We start from the raw sequence: 20,965 nt of genomic DNA, 5'->3' as shown, positions 1-20,965 counted from the left end.
TCTTGATATAAATCTTTCCTTAAGAAGATTTTCTCCCCCAATCCTGAGTTACCGTCACCCCTGTAGGGTTGGAACTACCGATCCCTCAGACCCTACTCCACGTTAGGCTGGCCTGCCTTCTCAGGAGATTTTCAGAAACTGAATCCTAAAATCGATTCTCTGTTTTACCGCACAGCAGTTTTCTCTCATTGAGTTGCAGGTTTCTCTCTCACATTCTGCTGATTTCAAAGGGCGGCATTCAGTTGCCATTCTGTCTTTTACGACATGTCAGGGGCTAATTTATCTGTTCTCAGCTACTCCCTTTCTTAAGTAAAAATGATAGCGATTTGAGTGGAGGTAGAAGAGACCTTACAGGGAGCAACAACAGGGAGGCCCAGCATTGCCTCACCAGTGAGAAAAATACGCTGGTGAAAGATTTTATATTTTTCAAGGAGAATAAGAAATCTCCATATAAATAAATCTCTGCAAACTCAGCCTTGAGCACAAAGTAGAAAGGTGCTTTGAAAATGGGCTTTAAACACCCGTGCAGTGATTGGTCCTGGGGTCATTCTGCTGAAATGTAAACTCAGCGGTGCGGACGCTGCGTGCCTGGGGGCTCTTAGCCAGGTCACATCCGTGCCCTGGAAGAAGGATGCTACCAACGGAGTGCGGAGTGCGATTAGTTTGTTGTAAAAATCAACAGTTCCCCAAGGGCTTCCCAGTGGAACAGGCCCTTTACTCTCTAGGTCTGCAGCTCCCGACGTTCACGGCGCATTCTGCTGCTGCAGACTCTTCAGTAAGCAGAACACCTTCTTTGGTTTTTTACTGCCCTTAAAATGGATTGCTCCAAACTGTCTGAATGAACCCTCATGATATGGCCACTGCTGATCTATCTAGTGTCATCCTTTGTCTGATCCCTCGTGATCTAGAAACGAGCTATCTATCTAGTATCATCTTCTGCAGTTTTCTCCCGTGAACGGCATGGTCCTACTGTACTGTAATTTCTCTCTGATTCCTCAGAGCCCACTCCTTTTATCTTTGCACTTGCTCTTCCATCCTTTTGGCTTGCGTGCTCCTTGCCATGCTTCTGCCTCATTCCTCACACAGCTGCTTCCACTCACCAGCCTGGGTCTCACCTAACCCTAGGAGGGGTTCCCAACCCTACCTCCCTACGTGGATCAGGTGCCTGGACTGTGTTCTTCCTCTCAAAAGGTTTAGCCCACCACATGTGAAAATTAATGTATGAGCATTTAATTGGTCGAGTCAAGACACTCTTCAGAAAGAAGAAGCTATTACTAAGTATACTGAGCAGGGCGGTGGAGGAGGATATATAGCTCAGTGGCAGAGGGCATGCCTAGCATGCACGAGGTCCTGGGTTCGAACCCCTGTACCGTCATTAAGTAAATAGACCTAACTTGCACCCCCTCAAAATAAATATGCTGGGACTACAGCGTGCATAAATAAATCACACATACATCAGAATGTCCAGGGAAAACTGGTCTGTCTCGTCAACTACTTTCATTGAATTGCATACATCCCCCACCGTTTATAACTTCCAGGAAAGGAAGAACCTCACTTGTGTGTTGTTTTCTCCTTATTTCCTAATTTGCTGTATCTTACTGCAAAATTGGAGCTCAAAGTAATAACTGTTGTATATAACAGCAAATATATGCTGAATCTATGAAAGCGTGTACACGCAAAGTAGGAAAAAATGCACTTGCAAGCAAGTATGTAACAGCAAAATACAAAATGATGTGTGTGTGTATGACAGCTGTCTGCCAGGCAGTGAGCCGGCCACCGTAAACTGAAATACTGATTTTTGTAGTCCTCATCTCACGGGAGAGGATGCGGAGGCATAAAGAGATTAAGTGAGGCTGAGATTCAGCCCCAGGTCAGTTGGACACTAAGCTATGAGTTTCAGCTGTGCTGTTCTGCTTTTGCTAATCTCCTAGGCAGTTTCCAAGAGTCCTCTCGACGTGCTGTTCTCTTTGATATGTCCCTTCAGCTCTCTGTTGGGCCCAGTACCCAATACAGGTCATTATTTATGTGACTTATAATTATTCCAAATAGGAAGGGACCCAAGGAGAGTACCAAAAAATGTTTCTTGTTTGGTAAGGTTAGGGGAGATGTTGAAGGGAAAAAGTCAAAACAAAACAAAAACAAAATCCTAAAAACTGGACTAGATGTATTTGAATGAAAGAGCCTTTCTGGCCAGGAATGGGCAATCAGGACCAAGCTGGTTGAAATTCTCAACAGAATTTGCACAAATGCCATGCAGCATCTGACATGGAACATCATCAGTATGGTTCTTATTTCTGTTTGCAGCTGAGAGAGTCATTTCTGTGGTCTGGGGAGCAGTTCTGCACATGAGCCAGTATCTCTCCCTCTTCTCTGTCCCTAGGGTGAGTTCACAGAAAACTGTAAGGAATATAAACAGTGGCATTTATGTCAAAGAACTTTTACTTTAGTAGCTTCTAACTTGATCTGCTTTCTGTACGGATTCTGTTGTGCTTTGTCTCAACAGAATCTGCCTGAAGCCTCCTTCCTTTATCACTCAACATCACCATGTGCATTCCATGCATTAGGCCTTCTCTTGGTTTTCAGCTTTCTTAATATATCATGCCTTCCCATTATAGCACGTCGTAACCTGATGGGTAGAAACTATGATAGGCTGGTGCCAAGAAAAACCAAACGAAGCTCAGAATATCCGTCTGATATTATCCCAGGGTAAGCTGAGTTGGAAACTGAATGCAGCTGAACTCACAGCCCTTTTAATCTAAGAGGAACGTGGTGAGGGGTCATGCTCGGGGGCGGTGGATTCCCCACAGTGTCCCATTAGGAAGAATTTGCCTATGGAGGTAGCACTTAGAGGGCAGTTTTTGTCCTTCAGCGTTAGTGTTTCACAGCTTCTGAGCCACTTGCCAAGTGTGTGGATGCTCACCCGTTTCTGCGGAAGAGCTGAACGAAACAGAGCACGTGAAAGAGGAAATGACAGAGCTGAGGAATTCCAGGGTGTCTTCCAGGTTTGGGATCCTAGGTTAGAGTTTATGTTTCTTTTTAAACAATTCAACTTTAAGAGCTATTGAGGTACTTCATAGTTAGAGACTGAATCACTATTTTGGAATAAAAGGCCCAATTTTAAGTCACTGGAGGTTTGTGTACTTGAGTTACTATTTTTCTTTCCAAACAGTAACTTTTTATTTTACTACAATTTTTAAAATTTTGGTCTTTTTTGATATTAGTATAATGGATTATGTGTCATCATAACTGGGGTTTTTTGGGGGGTTCTTTTTTTCGTCAAAGGAGGAACATTTTGGAATTTTTAAGATTAACAAATTAAGCTACCTTAAGGAATAAAGGGGGGCTCCCTGGGTATTCTGTTTGGTGCTCTGATTTCATGAACTTTCTGTTTTTGCACAAAGTCACCAAACCCTCCAGGCAAAGTTTTCCAATTATATTATTATATTTAATACTTCTAGTATCTAGAATCCAAGGTATCTATAGAAGTTCACACACAGTTAGATGTTGATCAGAAGCAAGTAGTTATGCTCCATGTAAGTGCATCCTTATCACCTAATGCAACTAGCAGGAAAGTTCCATCTGCAAACAAAACAAAACAAAACAAAACAAAACAAAAACGAACAAAAATGACAGTTGTTAAGGCTTACAGTGTGCCAGAAACTCATCGGAGAGCTTTGTATGCAGTGATGCATAAAGCACAATTCCTAACCTTTCAGATCTCACAGTCCAGTGGGGAGACAAAGATAAACAGCTGTAATTCAGTGCACCATGTGCATAAATGAGACGGACACAGTTCTGTTAGAACACAGGTGAGGGAGTGGTGGTTTTTTCTGAGGGGCTTTTAGAGAGTTACAGAAGAAAAGACAAACTTGGAATTAGAGGATGAACTGATTCCCCAGATAGACGGCGAGGCGGGTTATTTCAGGGAAAAGGTCTCCTGAACATGCTGGGAGGGTGGGAAGTGGTCCGTGGACACGGCGCTGAGCAGACTGCCGGGAAAGCAGGCCTCGGCAGGAGCACGCGTGCTGAGGGGCTTACGTGTGACGCGGAGGAGTTCAGACGTGGGTGACCCTACCAGATAGGTTGTCATGGAACAGTGAAGAGACTCCTGACCTGAGCACCTGGTCGCCTGGGCGCAAGTCCTGATCCTGCCGTTAGCAAGAAAGTATCACTCGAGACAAGCTCTTTACCTTTCTTGTCTCCAAAATGAGGCCATTCCTGCAGCACTAAAATTCTAATTTTTAGACTGGGGATAATGCTTCATCCAAGGTATATTAAGAAAAATAAGTTTTTGTTTGCCTCTGAAACTAGAAGCGCATTTAACTCCTATTCTAGTGGTAGTTGTTTCAGCTTATACGTGGAACTGGATTTATATGGTGTAATCAAGCAGGGGACTTGACGTATAGGCTGACGATCTACTACGAGTACCCTCAGCAAAATATTACAAATGAAGAATGGAACATTGCATCCTCCACCGTTGGTCAGGGAAGAAATAATGGCCTGAGACAAAGGACAGGACTATTTTTTTAGACTAAACTTAAAAGCCTTTCTAATCTTCGAGAGCACCTGGGCTGTATTGCAGACTCCCTGGAGGGGTCCAGAAGGGCTTCTCTAGACGCGCAGGGCGGGCAGGCGAGCTGGGGAATTGTGGAAGAGGAAGGAGGAGCTGAAATACTATGCAGGCCGCGACAGTAATTTGCAGGCTGAGGTGGAGGAACAATGGGCTTCGAGAAGCTTAGACCTAATGCTGTCGTGCTGGTTTCCAGCTACCCACTGACGCTCAGCACGGGAGCACCACTGCCAGTGAGCAGAGAACCCAGGACCCCGCACTGCCTTTTAGGGAAGTACCATTTTCTCAACACCTTTGTATCTGGCACCATTGGACTCACTCCACACACACAGGAAAGCTCTGAGAGGGAAGAAGGACATGGCGACATGTGTTGAACACTTACTACGGATTGCAGGCTGTGCTGTGCTCTTTAATGAACAAGATCTCGTTTCAGTCTCAGAGCAGCCCTCCCAAGTAAGTTGTATGTAATTATTACCATCTCTCCTGTTTGCAAACTGAGGAACCTGAGGCACAGAAAGGCTAAAGCTGCCCAAAGAAAGGGGCAGAGTCAAGCTCTGAACCTAGAATTCTCTGATTCTAAAGGCCACGCCTTGTTGTGACATCCTAGGAGAGGATGGTTGGCCAGTTCTCAGTAAGACCGGTTCCTCACCAGGTCATTGTTTATCATCTGCTGGAAGACTTTCCGTCATAAAAATGCTGCGTTCGAATCTGTTCCTGCAGGTGGTAGAGACACAGCCCATAATGGCTGACACATGACCAGTGGAAGAGTGTCCATTTTTCTTTCTTTCTTCAGTTAAAGCTCTGAATTGGATCCAGCTGTTCTTTGATGCAGAGGCCAAAAGACCCCAATATCCTGCTCTTTGTTTTCCTGGAAGTTACTGGCTATTGTTAACCCTGAAGGCCAGGTTGGAACCCCTTAAAGAACCAAAAAGTTGGTCAGTGGTTACTGGGGAGCAAGGTCATGGACTAGCAGAGATGATGGTATTTCAAGATCAAGCCTCAGTTTCAGGTCTGGCTAAGGCCATGTGTTGACCCTCATGGGGTATAGTTTGTAAATAGACCTTAACAAAGGAACCAACTGGACCCTGTCTGTCCTTTACTTAGAGCAAATAATAATGTAATAATTTGAATAATAATTCTCATGACTTGCCATGTTATTACTGCATGCTAAATACTGAGCTAAGCTGTCTATGCACACCATCGTTTTTATCTCCAACACTGAGCGCTTATTAGGTACCATGTTTTTGTACTAAACACACAGTCCTCATCATCCTGTAAGGTAAATGATAATATATTCTTCATTTTTGAGGCAAGGAAATTGACCCTTAGGTTAACTAGCTTTTCTAGTATACCACAGTTAGTTAATGATGGAGACTAGAAAGCAGTTGCAATAGGATTAAAAGAAAAGGACAGAAAAGAGTGAAATTATCGAGAAGACTGAGAAATTTGCCAACTTCTTGTACTCTACCAGCATAAACCCACTGCCTCTTTTACTGCCTGCTCTTTCCTTTTATCTTCTGGTTTTGCAGCCAGAGGGGGCTGACCATTTGGATTGGCACAGTCTTAGGCTTGTTAGAAATGGGATTCCCAAATTTCCTGCTAAATTGCAAGTCCGTTGAGATGATCAAGTGTGAACTTGGTCAGGCAGTACCTTTACGGATCAGCTTGGTCAGAGTAGGAAACTGACTCCCGATTAAACTTGGAACTCAAAAGGGATTTTCGTCTTCCAGATGTCAGATGTGATGGAGGACTGTTGGTGAGTCACTCCCTTTTTCAAGGAACAGAGGCATAATTCCCAGTGGAATAATGAGCTTCAGCCCACTGGCGCCCAAGGAGCTCACACAATGGGCAGATGTCCGAACTCTACTGGCCGCAGCCCAGATGCAAACAATAGAACACTGGCCAGCTTCTACTAAAGAGAATTTCTGAAGCCATGGTATTGCCTTGGCCAGCCAAAAATGCATTACAAGACCACAGTTATCCACAATAGTCTCACTTCATAAAGAAGGAAAGGACTGGGGAGGGGAAGTAATGTGAGCTTACACTCTCTGATGGAGTTTGAGGAAAAGTGCTCAGAGATTTTGCCTCTTTGCCCTTTGCATGATGGATTGCTTCAGTTTTATGAAATGCTGGGGCTAAATCCCTCCAGGGTTGGGACTGCATGAATATTAATTGGTCCCAAATAAGAAGAGTGAGGCCTTGCTCATTGCCAGTCTGGGACAGTCATCATCATTGGTCTTTTCCAGACTCCCTCTTTGTTTTAAAGGAGATCTTTTTAATGGGGGAAAACTCAGAGACTTAGACTTGGGAAGGAGATTTTATTAAGCTTTCCACAGTCATCAGTTATTTTGTTCCTTAAAAATTGCATCATGTTAAAGGACGATAATGACATTGAATTATCTAAGCAGATCCTATTTCATATCCTCTAAAATGGATGCAGATTACAAACTTTAGGATAAGCACTTTTTACAGTTCCTAGAATTTTGTGTATTTGTGTGTTTATGTTAAGTAGTACTTTCATATATATCATCTTCCCTCAAGGTAAATAAGGCAGGTATTATTTTTCCTCTTTTATAGGCAAGATCAACGATTAAATAACTTGCAAATGATAGATCGCAGTGAGCGAGTGTCAGAGCTGGGAACTTTAATCTGGGTCTCCTGATCATAGGTTCCCTCTGTTTTCTGCATGTGTCCTGTCCAGTCCATGTGGGTCACTCCCTGCTTTCTGCCACTCATTCCATTAATAGCTTCAGCCCTGGCTATGACATCTTCTCCATAAACAGGAGGAGAGTGGGGCCTAGAGAAAATTGTATTTGTAAAATTCACCTGGAGCCAAGGAACAACTTTTGCTTTCTTGAATGTATTAACTTTGGGCACAAACCATTTGTCTGGGAGGAGCGATTTGCCTCTAACTTTAGAGGGGAAGAGGAAATTACTTCCTAAGGCGTGTTTAGAGGTGAGCTTTCTCCAATGAATAGAACTCTGTCAATCACAGTAAGACAGTGAAAAAATAAGAAATAGAGATGCATTTGGCTGTGTAGGATCAAAAACATAAACATTAAAAGTCACATTTAGTAATTTGAAGGAAGTGTCTTCCGAGCCACTGAATATCTATACACAGTTCCCTTGGGACATAATTCTGAAAGCTAAGAAGACTTTTGCTAAATTCGGGGAAAATAAAACAGAACAACTCCCCCTTGACTTCCAGAAGATTCTAGCCAAGCCTGAGTTCTAAGCTTCTTAGATTTGGAATGGGTTCTAAACTTGGCAAAAAAGGTCTAACCCATCCCTACTGGAAATCTCTCAAGAGAGTCAGTTCCAGCTTTCCAAAAACTTGCAGCCCAAATATGTTTGGCTCCACATCTAAACCTTTGTAATATTTGACATCTATTAGAAATTACCAAGTCAACTTCAGAAACCTAAAATCAAGCTGAACTCCAATGGGTGTGTGAAGTCAAACTGATAAGATTGCCATACGATTAAAGCAAACGTTGAACCTGACTTGAAAACCCATGTCAAGGCTCACTCACATTTTTGGCAAGGGCTCAGAGATCTTTGGAGATAGTAATGAGAAGGAAGAGGAAGGAGATCTCAGTTTTCTCTTCTAATCCGTTGCTTCCCCGTAGCTACTGGATTCCATGACCTTGGAGGACAGAGCTCCTGAAACCAGCATAACAATGGCCCCTGAGAAATCAGAGTTCTTTAAAAACAAGGTGATAATTTTTCCTAATCTGAGTTAACCCTGTGGAGCTGGTAACAGAATAAGAGAATGACTACTTTGACTTCACCAAGAGATTGGTAGTTTTTAAGCTGGGAAAACCCAGATCAGTTTGCTCAGAAAGACGGAAAAGCACTTAAAGATCAGATAAGATATTAATCCAATTTGTAACTCCCTAGAGGACAGAGAGGAAGTGGTCGATTAGAGGAGTCTGATCTGGCCTAAAAGCTGAGAAGACCCTCAGAGCGGCTGGTGGACTTTTTGGTTGGTTTGGTTGGTTGCTTTTTTCTTTAAAGGATGCTGTAATGTAGAAAAGCTGCCTATGTAGTTTGTCTCTTGTAAGCTGTGGGGACTTGGTAAGCTTGCAGTTGGTGTGTGAATGTCTAAGGCTCACGGCTGTCTAAGAAGTAACATATGCTGTGTCCATTGAGAGAGCAAAAAGTAGCCGGAAAAGCCATGCGCCAGGCCCAAGCATTCTGCCCCTTAAACAGCAGTGTGACCTTGAGGTAAATCACTTCATTCCTCGGAGCCTCACTTTCTTCAGCAGTAAACGGTTATTGTAAGATCTTTTCAGAGTGTCATCGTGAAAATTGAATGAAATAACGTATATACCATCACTTCGCACTGTGTCTACCAGAGAATATGTTCTAGAACGATTATTTAAACCTATAAGGAAATGGAAAATCCACCTGCCTTTCTACTCATTCATCCCTTCCACCACCTTGTATGATCTCTAGGATCGGACAACCTAAGCTGCTCTCTGGAACATTATTTTATGATATTATGATAAGTGCTGGACACCTGGCTTATGGTTACCTTCCGCCTCCACATCAAAGCAAAGAAGGAGATAAGACAGAATATGCAGTCATTGTCCTGTGTCTTCTTTCCTTTCCCTTCTACCTATTTCATTAGCCACTCTGCGTGCTTTCCTTAAATTCATTGTGATTATTTTTTCTTTATTTTAAGACTGTATTTTTCCATGTTTAGAATAAATGATTCGACTCTTTCATTGAGTAGAAATGTTACGAGGTCTAAGTAGTGGTTTTTGACTGATGTTTTACGATCACCTGAAACACTGATATCCTTTATGCAGCTCAGAAAGTTTTGTAAAAATGGCAGAGAACTCCCTCACTGTCTCCCTCAAACCCTATGCCTCCCGCCCCCTAGGAAGTTTCCAGCATCTCTTACAGGTACCATTATCAATAGGATAGTAGCATGTTTGCTTTTTCTTTATTTTATTTGTGTTTTATAGGTACCATGGCAGCAAACTGAGTAATTGATAGGATTACAACAAACTACTGATGAATTGTAGTTTCAATTTGTCTTAAAACAATAGCAAGAAAACGCATTCTTTATAATGCCACGTTATATATTTTTATGTCTTGTAGTTAACATTAATTCGCAAAGCACCAAGTTAATTACAGCATTGATGTCAGTATATCAGTCGTTCTCTCAGGAAAAGTTGAGTTTTTGTTTCATCGTTATAGGACTCAATCTTTGAAAGACAGTTTCAAGCAAGGCACCTGGGGGGTTGGAAGGCAGGGCAGAGGAGTGGCTTTTGGAGGTTTTGACATTTGGAGTCTGACTGCTTCTTTTCCCAACCTGGCTCTGTTACATACACCTTGCATGAAATTGGGCAAACCATGTGACCTAAGTGTACCCTGTCACCTGTAAAAATGATATTGCACAACTTATTTCTCAGAGCTGTCCCCAGAATGAAATGAGATTATGATATGTGAAGCATTTGTTAAAGAGGTGAGCACAGTTAGTGTTAGATGCCTGGTAGCTACTAGTTAAGGTTGAGAAACACTAGTAAAGATGGCAAGTCATGAGCAAGACTTTCCGGATTGGAGTGAAGTCACTGAGCAGTGATTTTCTGTGTGACGTCTGTGATCTGCTTGTTATCTGTCTGCTTTTCCCGTGTTGGACAGTGGAGACTGATGTATTTGAGACGTTGTGGGGTCACCGGCTTTCATTGGCTGTAGCTTTCAGAGTTTTCAAAATGAAGGACCAAGTAGCTCATTTATCTGCTGGAGATACCACATCTGTGCATAGGAGGAAGACTGAGCCTGAGTCTAGGTGAAATCCTTTTAAGGGACTCTTCCGCAAGTAGTCAATGTCCCTCTCACCTTCCTCCCTTCCTGGCTGCCTCCTTCCTTCTTTCTCTTCCTTTGTCCCATTCATTAATCTATTCAACAGTATGTTTGAGGACTGATTGTTGAGACTTTATATATAAAGTCTATATACACAGCTGTATACTGTGTGCTGACCCTGCTCTCACAGAGCTGATGGTCTAGTGGTGGGGGGCGGAGGGACAGCAAGTAAAGACATAGAGAACCAAACAGGATGTACACAGAGGTAGCAGTAAGCACCAGGTGAGATATGACACCAGATAACAGGATAGAGGCTGGTGGGGGGTTAGGTTTGGGAAGATGTTGCTGGTAAAGGAGGATTTGAGCAGAGACCAGGAAGGGAGGTGAAGGAGAGAGTCACATGATCTTCTGGGAGGAAGAGCATTTGGCAGAGGAAACAGCCTTTGCAAAGGTCTATTGGAGGCACAGTGAGGAAATCAGAGACTGCGGGGTTTACTCTTGAGTTGGATGTGAAGCTGTCAAAGAATTTTGAGTAGATGCCGGACATAATAAAATGTAACTTTTTAGAGTGGTATTCTGGATCCCATTTGGGACATGGCTGTAAACACCGACTTAACAAGGAGCCATCAGAAAATAAAGCATATTCTCAGGATGGAGACTTCTGCTTTTCTGTTGAATAGTAATGTTTAGTTAAAAATAAGCAAGCAGAGTGCTGATACTCCTGTCTAGAGATGCAGCTTCTAGCTTTTCCCTCATTCTTTCTCTTCCTTTCCCTTCTCTGTTCCCCTTGGCTTAGGAATTGTTATTCTTCTTGCAGGTAACTGGGTTGAATCATGAACACTCAATTCATTTCAATACCCTATATAACAAAAACAAGCCTATGTCCTCTTCAGTGTTACATACTCGTATTTGAGGTTGACCATGACTCAGTTTCCCCAGCAGTCTTCTCTGAGAACCTCCGAGGAGAGTTCCAAGGAGAATGTGTTCTTGATGGTCAGTTTGTCCTGCTTGCCATCCCTTTGCTTGGAAAAGGAAGAGCACGAGCTTGAGAAGGGAGTCACTCTTCTCCATCTGTAGGAATGAAGATAAGAGTCATAAGAGAGATAAAAAGAAATAAGCAGATTTTTGGGGAAGAATATTCTAAATGAGAAAAGAACTCACAAGCAGGATTGAATCTAAACATGTGACTTTATTGAAATTATTTGTCATAGGTTAACATTCACCTGAATATCCTGACCACGCATAAGATACAGACACAGGCTTTTAAAGAAACTGGAAATGGAAATCACAACAGAGATGATTGTACTTTTTAATATGTCCCGAATGTGAATCAATACCTTGGTAAGTTCCTGATTCATTGCATACCTTGAAGTGACCCAGGGGCCTTTCAGCACTCCATGTGGCATCCAGCTTGCTTGCCTTGGCCTGGCTAAGAAAACCACAGCTCACTGCCTTGCTGCACACACTCAGCAAGAAGACGAAAGGGGACTGCGTGAGAGAAAACACTCAGGGCAGCACTGACTCCATTTAGAAAGCCTCGGGACAATTGAAGGGGTAATGCGTCTTGACTTCTGACACTGTTAAATGCTCTGCTACTACTTTTCTTTCCATTTCTCACCTTCCTCAAGTAGCAGGGAAATGAGGGGAACAGGAAAGTTTGGCAGGAACTCCACTTTGGAGAAAGAAGATCTTATTTGAGTAAAGGTCCTGCATTGGGGGGCCCTCATTGCATTTGCTTTGATAACCGGTTAACTCTTTATTAACTAGCCCACAAAAACTTGCGAAGGTCAGACGGGAGGAGGAACTAGCAATGCTTAGTTTGCAAGATGAATGTAAGAAGGGAAACTAAACTAAAATAAAAATTGGTGCCTGTGTATGAAAACGGGAACAGAAGAGAGTCAAGTACTCAGGACTGATACAGTTCATTGGTTCTGGGCAGCTACCGAGAAGAGTGTATTGAACCTGAACTCCAGTCTAAGCATTTATGCTGTTGTCTTGTGAGGTCTGTTGAATCCTAAAACGCTTCGGGTTTGCACTAGGCTTGCGAACGCCTTATCTTCTCTTGTTCTCTTGGTTAAGAACATGGGGACATGGAGGTATTTGAAGCAAAGTTGGAAACAAAAGACTTGCTTCCTGGTTATAAGAAGGGCCTTTTTTTTTTTTTTTTCAACAGGAGTAAGTTTGACTATAAGGAGGGGGAATGAAAACGGCATTTGAGAATGGGAGGTAAACTGAGCTGGACTCCTGATTGGAAGTTGAGTGTCTCTGCAGATGACTTTATGTGCATGTGGGTAGGTGTGTGCTAATAACATGGTAGGACGTACCAGCTAAGGTTGGTTGAATCTTTGTTGGTTTAGTAGCCTAGTGAGACTGGGAAATCTGTTCTAAAATGGGCAGAGTAGTCCTGGGGATCTTCCCATGCAGCCGAAAATTCCCAAGAGCTGTAAGCACCCACTTTGTTTTGTCCGATTGCAAAAAACCTTCTCTTCTAATACTGCTACCCACATAAGTTTCTCAGATTAGGAAACTCATTATATGGCACGAGGTTTAATTATACTTTATGGGGCATTGCCACAAAATAAACTTTGCCCACAGGAAGTTTTATCCTCTTTTTTGGGGGGAAACTGAGGCTTTCTAAAGTGCTGGACTGGTATCTTTGTATATAGGTCAAAACATGGGTTCTTCTTGACCTCCTGAGGGGCCAGGAGTTTACCAGAATAAACTTGTGTAAGTGTGTGAGTGGGTGTGTGAGTGACTTGGGAAGATGCATTTGGGTTAAAAGTTACCAAGGAGGTGTACAGAAGCAGTTCTAGTGAGGGTGGGCAGGAGAAAGACCAACTGTGTCGTGTGTTATTTAAAAAGAAGTCAATTCACAAAACCGTCTGTACATACTTTACTGGAGCCGTGAGAAGGAAGACAGGCAGCAAGGATGGTGTGTGTGTATTTGTGTGTGCGTGCGCGGTGTGGGGCGGGTCTGGGTTGGGAGGGCTCCTAATTGCAGCTGCTTGTCTGGGTTACTTTTATTCCACGTTCCAGGGAGGAAGGCCGGGTGACTGACAACACTCTGCATACATGTCTGCTGGGTTGTTGAGAAAGTAAGACTTTTAGTGATGTTGAGAGAACATTAAGTGATACATTTTTCCAAGACTCGGTGTTCCCAGCTTGAGAGTGTCTGGGACTAGCGTGAAGCTGTGTGTCTTCCCTGGGTTTCATCCCATGACTCACAGCTGTGATTCATTCCTTTGTCTGTTGTGTACCGGGGCTCTGGTTGGCAGGCCTGTTGAGTGTTCATCCCCGGTGGTGCGTGTGTTTGTCTCTAACCCTGCTAACAGTGTTGTTTTATTTTATTTATTTTTATTAATTAAAACATTGAAGTATAGTTGACTTAACAGTATCATATTAGTTCCAGGTGTACAACTGGATGAGTGGTGTTGTTTTAAATGTGTCACTTGTCTCCTTCTGAAGGAGTTGTGTCTTCTAAATGGAACAACAACAACATCAACAGCAGTGACACCTGCTGCCGTTTACGGAGCTTTGGTTACGTGCCAGGCGCAGCCTGAGGTCGTTAGCAGCCCAGAATCTGTCTTCAGAACATTGGATTCAAATCCTGACTCACAGTTTACTACTTATGGACCCATGGGTGCTCTGTCTAGACCTTAGTCTCCTCATCTGTAAAATAAGCATGATAATACTACATACTAGTCTTATGAGGACTGAATGAAATGATGCCTGGAAGTAGCTTTGCACTGTGCCTGGCACACGGTGAGCACTTTTTACATGTTAGCTCTCACGACTGTTTTCTTTATTCTCAGTGTTGGATTTAACCCTTACGACAGCACTGAAGGCTGTATATTATTATGCCCATTTTACAGACTATGAAGCAGAGACTTAGAAATGTTGAGTAATTCATACAATTTATGTGTCTTGTAAATAATGGGGTAGGGGTTTGAATTTGCTCCTGTTGTTCCTGTGGTTTTTGCCACTAAGCTAGACTGCGCCATAGCCTGTTCTGTGATCTGACTTCAGAAGGCAGCGTGCATTCTTGACAACTCAGCACTATGGCAAGAAGAATATTGTTTTACTTACTCGTATGAATTAGTTACGAAAAAGCCAAGCACCTTTCTTATATTATTTCTAATTATTTTACAAAATTCTATGAAAATGACATCCTTATCCCATTTGGGAATCCATGAATAAATAAAACTTTGAAAATTATAAAATATTCTATTAATTGTAGTTTCCTTCAGAATGCCTGTCAAACTCCTGCCACAGGGCCTTTGCACTTACTGTCAGGAATGTTTTCCCTCCAGGTATTCATATGGCCCTTACCCTCAACGCCTTCAAATTAGTGACATTTTCCTTGACCATCCTAATTATGAACACCATCCCTCCCCTTGTCAGTTCCTAAACCCCTTTGTTGATTTACTACGTTTTTTACATTACCCCCCACAAATGACAGTCTGTATATTGTACTTATTTGTTTATGGATGGCATGTCTCTCCTCACTAGAAAGCTTCACAAACAAGGGGCTTGTGTTTCTTTTGTTCACTGCTATAATTATGTCACACCAAAGAGGGTCAGACAGATAGAAGGCATATGAAATCTATTTTTTGATTAATGAATAAATGGATGTTACCTAACACTTTCCAACAGTGGTAAATTTTGGGACCTGAGTTTTCTCATTGCTGTAACAGCATATTTTCTGCTATATGACCCTTGGGATTTTAAAGTATTTGATACTTGTGTCTTCATGCAGTCTACTTGTAATCGTCCTCACAGTGAATTTTTTTTCCTTGCAAAAGGTGTCATTGAGGGCAAGGTGGGGCACAGATGATAAATTGAGCCGTCATTCAAAGCAGACCATTAAATATCTGTAATCCACACAAAGGTGGGTGCCTCCTGTTCTGTTTGCACACAGTGCCACGTTCAGATAACACCAGGCCCAAATTGACATTTGTGGGAAAGACATTTTTATCTTTATTGATATCAAAAATTGGTGTACTTTTATTCTACTTAATACATACTCCAGAGTTTCCTAAAATGTTCCACTCTCACCTCACGTACATACTCTGCCCACCAACCAAATTCCCTCTCACATTTCCAAAACACATTCTCCCGAAAGCTCTCTTCCCTCCTCTGCCTCTGTCTGACCTTCCAGATGGAACCTGTTCTTTTTTACGAGGGATTCCTTTTTCTTCCTGCCGTGAATTACCCAGCAAGTCTGGGCTCCTCCCACTGATCTCATCCATTACCCAGATCCTCCACAACAAAGGGCCACGACCTCTGCGAGACCCAGAATTTGTAAAAGAGTTCGATGGAGTAACCATGGTAGTTATTCAAATTCATTTATTTTTTCTTCTGTCGTATATACTGAAGCCGGTTTGATCTCCTGGAGCACTTCCTCTCCTTTCATTTAGAAACATGCACTTATTTCTTAGGTCTCACCATGACTTGTGTCCACCGGCTTGGTGGTAACCCTGGTAGCAACCGAAATGCTTTGTGGACATACTCCCTGAGAAGATGGGGAGGGCAGGTGGAATGAAGGTTTGAAAGTAGGAAGTTGGAGAGAAGATTATATGTTTGTTTTATAACATTCTCCCGTCCTAGAAAACTGAAAATGGTTTATGTGAGCTCCGACTAACCTAAACATTTTAACCTGTCAATCATCACGTGTTTGTTGACCTAAGATGGACAGATAGTAAGATAATTATTAGAGGGAAAAGTTCCACTCCCAGCTCTGTTATCTTGGCATTAATTTCAGGGCTTTGTTTTCCAACCTGGCTAAATAACACTGAAAAAATAAATGCGCTCTGATCATTTTAGCTCTTTCAAGGGCATATATGTGTTTAATATTCTTTAATTTGTTTATGGCCGGGCTTCATGACTCTTCTTGTTTATCTCCTTAAATAAGCCTCTTTCCCTGTCCTGTCTCACTGTTTGGTGTCTGGTCTGTGTTTTCCATTTAGCAGTCCTCATCTGTGAATTGTGGCTGTCGGTTTTTTTGCAGAAGATAAAGGGACAGCAGTTAGGAAAGTCAAAGGCATAACCTCTGAATATGCCTGAATTCTTCGGGTGGCGTGGACTCTGTCTCATGAACTCCCTCGCTTATATCTGTCAGGCCAGGGGCACAATGCTGGTGTTCCTAAGGAGGATTCCAGAAACCCCTCTCTGGTCTGCCCAAAGGAGGACTGCCCCGTTCCATTTCCTGCCTCACTGGCAGGGGTCTGAGGATCCCCTGCATCCTGTGCCTGGCAGTTTCTCTCTGGATCCATCTGGTGCAGTCTTACGGTTGGGGCACTTAGGTCTTTACGCTCTAAGACTGTGGGTTCTAAACTGGAGAGCCAAAAGGAAGTAGCACTGCAGGGAAGACGGGGAAGGCATGCTGGTGGGCGACGGCAGGTTCCGTCTGAGGTGGCACGGCCTCCGCTTTGCTTATTCTGAAGCCGCACTGTGACCAGGTCATCACACGGCGGAGGGGACGGCAGCGCTCGGTGGAGGATGTGAGTGCAGGGCGACGAGCTGTTGGCTGTGAGTGAGAACTGGTGGGTCCGAGTCCTAGATCTGCCCCATGTGAAACGCCTGAGGATGAATCATTTCACCTCTCTGTATGCTGGAGCAACTGGGCTGCGGGAGCCAGTGATTTGTGACTCAGTCTATGAAGTGTGAATTAAAGATCTCTTTCCCTGTTCTGCTATGGAGAGGACACTTCCCTGGGAGAACACATTTGTACACACAGAGGGAGAAAGCTGAGTGCTATAATGGTTTCAGGTTTTGCTCCAAGAGATTCACTCTGATGTCTTCAGAACGTGCGACCCACTGCAGTACTGTCCCGTATGCAGCTCTGCAGGGACACACACTAGTCTGGGAGTTAAGAGGAGGCACCTGGACTCAGGCGTGACTCCTTCGCTGTTAGCCATGTGACGAGGAGCCAGCGCGTTAATCTCTGTGTGCGCCTGTTTTCTCAGTCATGTATCTCATACAGAATACTGTGGAGATTAAGTTGGTAATATGAAGAATTTACAGCAGAGCTCTGTATGTAATAAGCTCTCATTAATTTTAGTTATTTTCTGATTTCTGAAAGTCTTAACGAAGACTAACAAAAGCATAAAGACAGGAGCAAGGGGAGAATGCACATGTATTTTTGGTTTATTCAGTTTATAATGAGTCCGTTCAATGTGTCGTATGACCTCGGTGTGCTGGCAGAGACGAGGGAAGAGGACTGCGCGGCTTCCAGCCTCAAGGAACCAGGCAGGGAAGAGTCAAAGGCAACGTGCGACGGTAACGGTGACAGAGCTGACGGCGGAGACCTGCCCGCTGTGCTGGGGATGTGGGTAGTATTAGGTAAGGCACACCGGCCCCAGAGCCCGGGCTAGCACTGCCGGAGGCACAGCACGCAGCAAGCAGGACATTCAAACGCCTGATCCGTGACCTCTGACGTTAGTGTTAGCAGGGTTTTTCTGCGAGGTTTGGGGAAATGTGTAACGAATCATTCAGATTCTGCCACGTATTCATTTAAAGTTATTCCTCTAAGGCAAGGGTTCTTAATTAAGAGTGCACATTGAGACAACTTGTTGTAATTTTGAGGGAAGAAGGAAAAAACAGGCTTTATTCTCAAGGCGGGAGATCTCATTCAGTAGTTCTGCGAGGGGGCCCCGACAGCTGCACTTCTGAAAAAGCTCAGCTGGTATTTGCATGTTCACTGGGTGGAGACCAGTCTTTCAAGGGGAAAGCTTTCTGAAACATGGGACTTTTTACCAGGCATGTGACCCAGGTTCACTGTGATGGTGTATCTGCATCTCCTTTGAAGGGAGCCTTCCATGTCAGTAACTCCTTCTAAGGGGGCAGCCCTAGGCAAACATGTTTTATTATATTCTGCCTCATAGCGCTGGCAGAGATATGGTCCAGAGTTGAAAGCACCTGTGGCCAGTGTAATCTCAGTTTACAAACCTTCTAATTCACGATGTGATAGGTTTGTAATGTGTTAGCTTGAGTAGGCTTAGCTACATTTCCCATAATCCCCTTTTAACTTTTAGGGTATCCAGATTAAGCAAATAAAAAATCAGGGAGCTCAGTTAAATTTGACTGTTATATAAACAATACATTATTTTTGGTATCAGTATGTCCCATGCAATATTTGAGACATACTTGACCTAAAGTTTTTGTTGTTGTTTATCTGAAATTTGAACTCAAGTGGGTGTCCTGTGTTTCATCTGGCAACCCTGCTGCTTTGTACGTCTATGGTTAGGCTGGGCGACAGGGAGGATTCTTGGACGATCTGGAGGGTGGGAAAGAAGCAGCAGCTGTTCGGTAGCTCATGGATGGGCTTTGCTGATCTTCTGACTTGTCTCATTGGTGTGAAGCCGCAGAGGTGCCTGAAACTTCTCTCCCTTCTCCCGGATCCTCCTTCAGCCTCCCCAGCTCGCAGAGGGAATTTTGTGTTTAGCTCTTCAATGAAGGGCCCTGATTTCTAGGATAACCTCAGCAACAAGGTCAGGGACAACAAGAACTGACATGGTTTGCAGTCTATCCTGGTGAGGTTGCCATTCATGCTTCTGAGTTTGCACCTGACCTTGACCTCCCCCAATTTATACCCGTTGTCCCGTCCTAACTGCCTGCCCAACTTCAAGCTCCAGCACCCCACCAGAGATAGCAGACTTACAGAGACTGCTTATCCAGCTCTGACAAGTAGGTAAAGCCAGTTCCTTGGAGCCAATCAGCAGTTCTCGTCAGGACCTCAGAAACAAGTCCAGGTCAGGGATTTTGTTAAGTGTCCTTCCCTATTGCCTACTTCTGTTACATAACCAGTCTCAGTGTCTGGAAATGATTCTTTTTGGTTAACAGTCATCGTGTAGGCAAGATTGGATCTCTTGACCTTGATTATACCACCATTTACATATTTCAATTAATAAGAGATTTTTATAAAGCCATTGTGGGCAATTAAAAGCATTATTTTCTCTTTAATGTGTTTATGCAAGAAGGAGACGTTAAAGTACTGCTGAAAGGTGAATTCTCCTGTTTTAGTTAGACAGAACGTTGTCTGATCTGTCAGAGTTGCACCTTCCCCCATCCGATTGGCTGACAACAGAGCAAAAAAAGAAGACACAAAACAAAGTCACAGTTCAGATGTGAGCTGGGCCAACAGTGAAGTTGTCGTCGCTGGTGCGCACACATGATGGACACTAGTAACAGCGACTTCACTGTTGGCCCATCTCACACGTGAACCCAAGCTCACGATCCTCTGCTAAACTGGATTGCAGGGTGTGATCCAAGGGGTGCTTTTCCATCTTCCTAAGCTCAAACTCGAATCTGTTCACTGCAGATTATGATGGGACTGAAGCAAGAATAAGGGCTGGATGGACAGGTCTCGAGTAGACAGATCAGAGATACAGGTGGCACTTGTGCACCTTCTGTGCAAGAGGAAGAGGAGAGGGAGAATTACATCGGTTTGTGTACCGCTTGCATGGCAGTGACTAGGTAGCTGCGAGTCTGGGCACAGTTAATCCCTTGGAGTCTGACTAAGTCGTAGTGTATTCTTTTCCCAGAGGGACTGGGGAGAGAGGGAAATCTTGGGAGCCAGTCTGTACAGCTGGTTCCTTGGAGAATGTGCTGGATGTGACCTTTGACAATTTTCTTGTCTATTTAATATACGTATATATATTCATCATATGCAATATGAGTAGTCCTGTGAAAAACACTTGACAACGTAAATGATACTTTCCCACAGGGTGTTGATAGTTTATCACAAGAGGCAAAACATGAAAGATAAGAAATAAACAGCTAAATGAGATTTCTTAAATTTCTCACAAGCCATACTTTGATTTTGGAAAGTCAGTTTTTCTTGTTCTTTCCAACTCCCTAGTAACCACTTTTTATCCTTTAAGATTTTCCATATTGTAATTCAGCCTGAAGGTTCTCAATAGAGGACAGTTTTGTCCCCCAGGAGACTTGTGGTGATGTCTGTGACAATTTTGTCCCCCAGGAGACATGTGGGGATGTCTGTGACAGTTTTGTCTCCAGGAGACGTTTGAGGATGTCTATGACATTTTGGGGTTGTCACAACTGTGTGTGTGTTGAGGGGGGCTGCTCCTGGCATCCAGTGGGTCCAGGCCAGGGTGCTGCTCCACATTCACAGTGCATGGGACCATCTCTGCAGCAGAGGGTTACTCAGATTGAACTGTTAACAGCACTGAGGCTAAAAGCCCTGATTCTGAGTCTGTTAAATAGTCTCTCCACCGTCTGGCCTCTTTGGACCAGTGTCCCTCATAGAGAAACCTCCAGACATTCTCATTATTCACAGCTCCATATACTTGCTTGGACATAAGGTCAATAAATATATATTAATACCTAAATATACTTGGATGTGTAAATGTATGTGTTTATGTATGAACATACATTTGATTTTAATTGATCCAGGTCAGTGCTGTGAGATGGAATTACTTTTCTTTCCAAAAGGGCACACGGAATTTATACTTGGGGAAGGGGGCGTAGGGACAGATCAGATTATTTCAAGGACACACCAGAGCGCTACCTGGAGAGCAGCAGCCTTCATTCTTTCTCTTGTCAGATGGCACCACGTCTCTGGAC

Source organism: Vicugna pacos, chromosome 16 (assembly GCF_048564905.1).
Source record: "Vicugna pacos chromosome 16, VicPac4, whole genome shotgun sequence".
In the NCBI taxonomy this organism is placed as follows: domain Eukaryota; kingdom Metazoa; phylum Chordata; class Mammalia; order Artiodactyla; family Camelidae; genus Vicugna; species Vicugna pacos.
Note: the sequence above shows the minus strand (reverse complement) of the source record.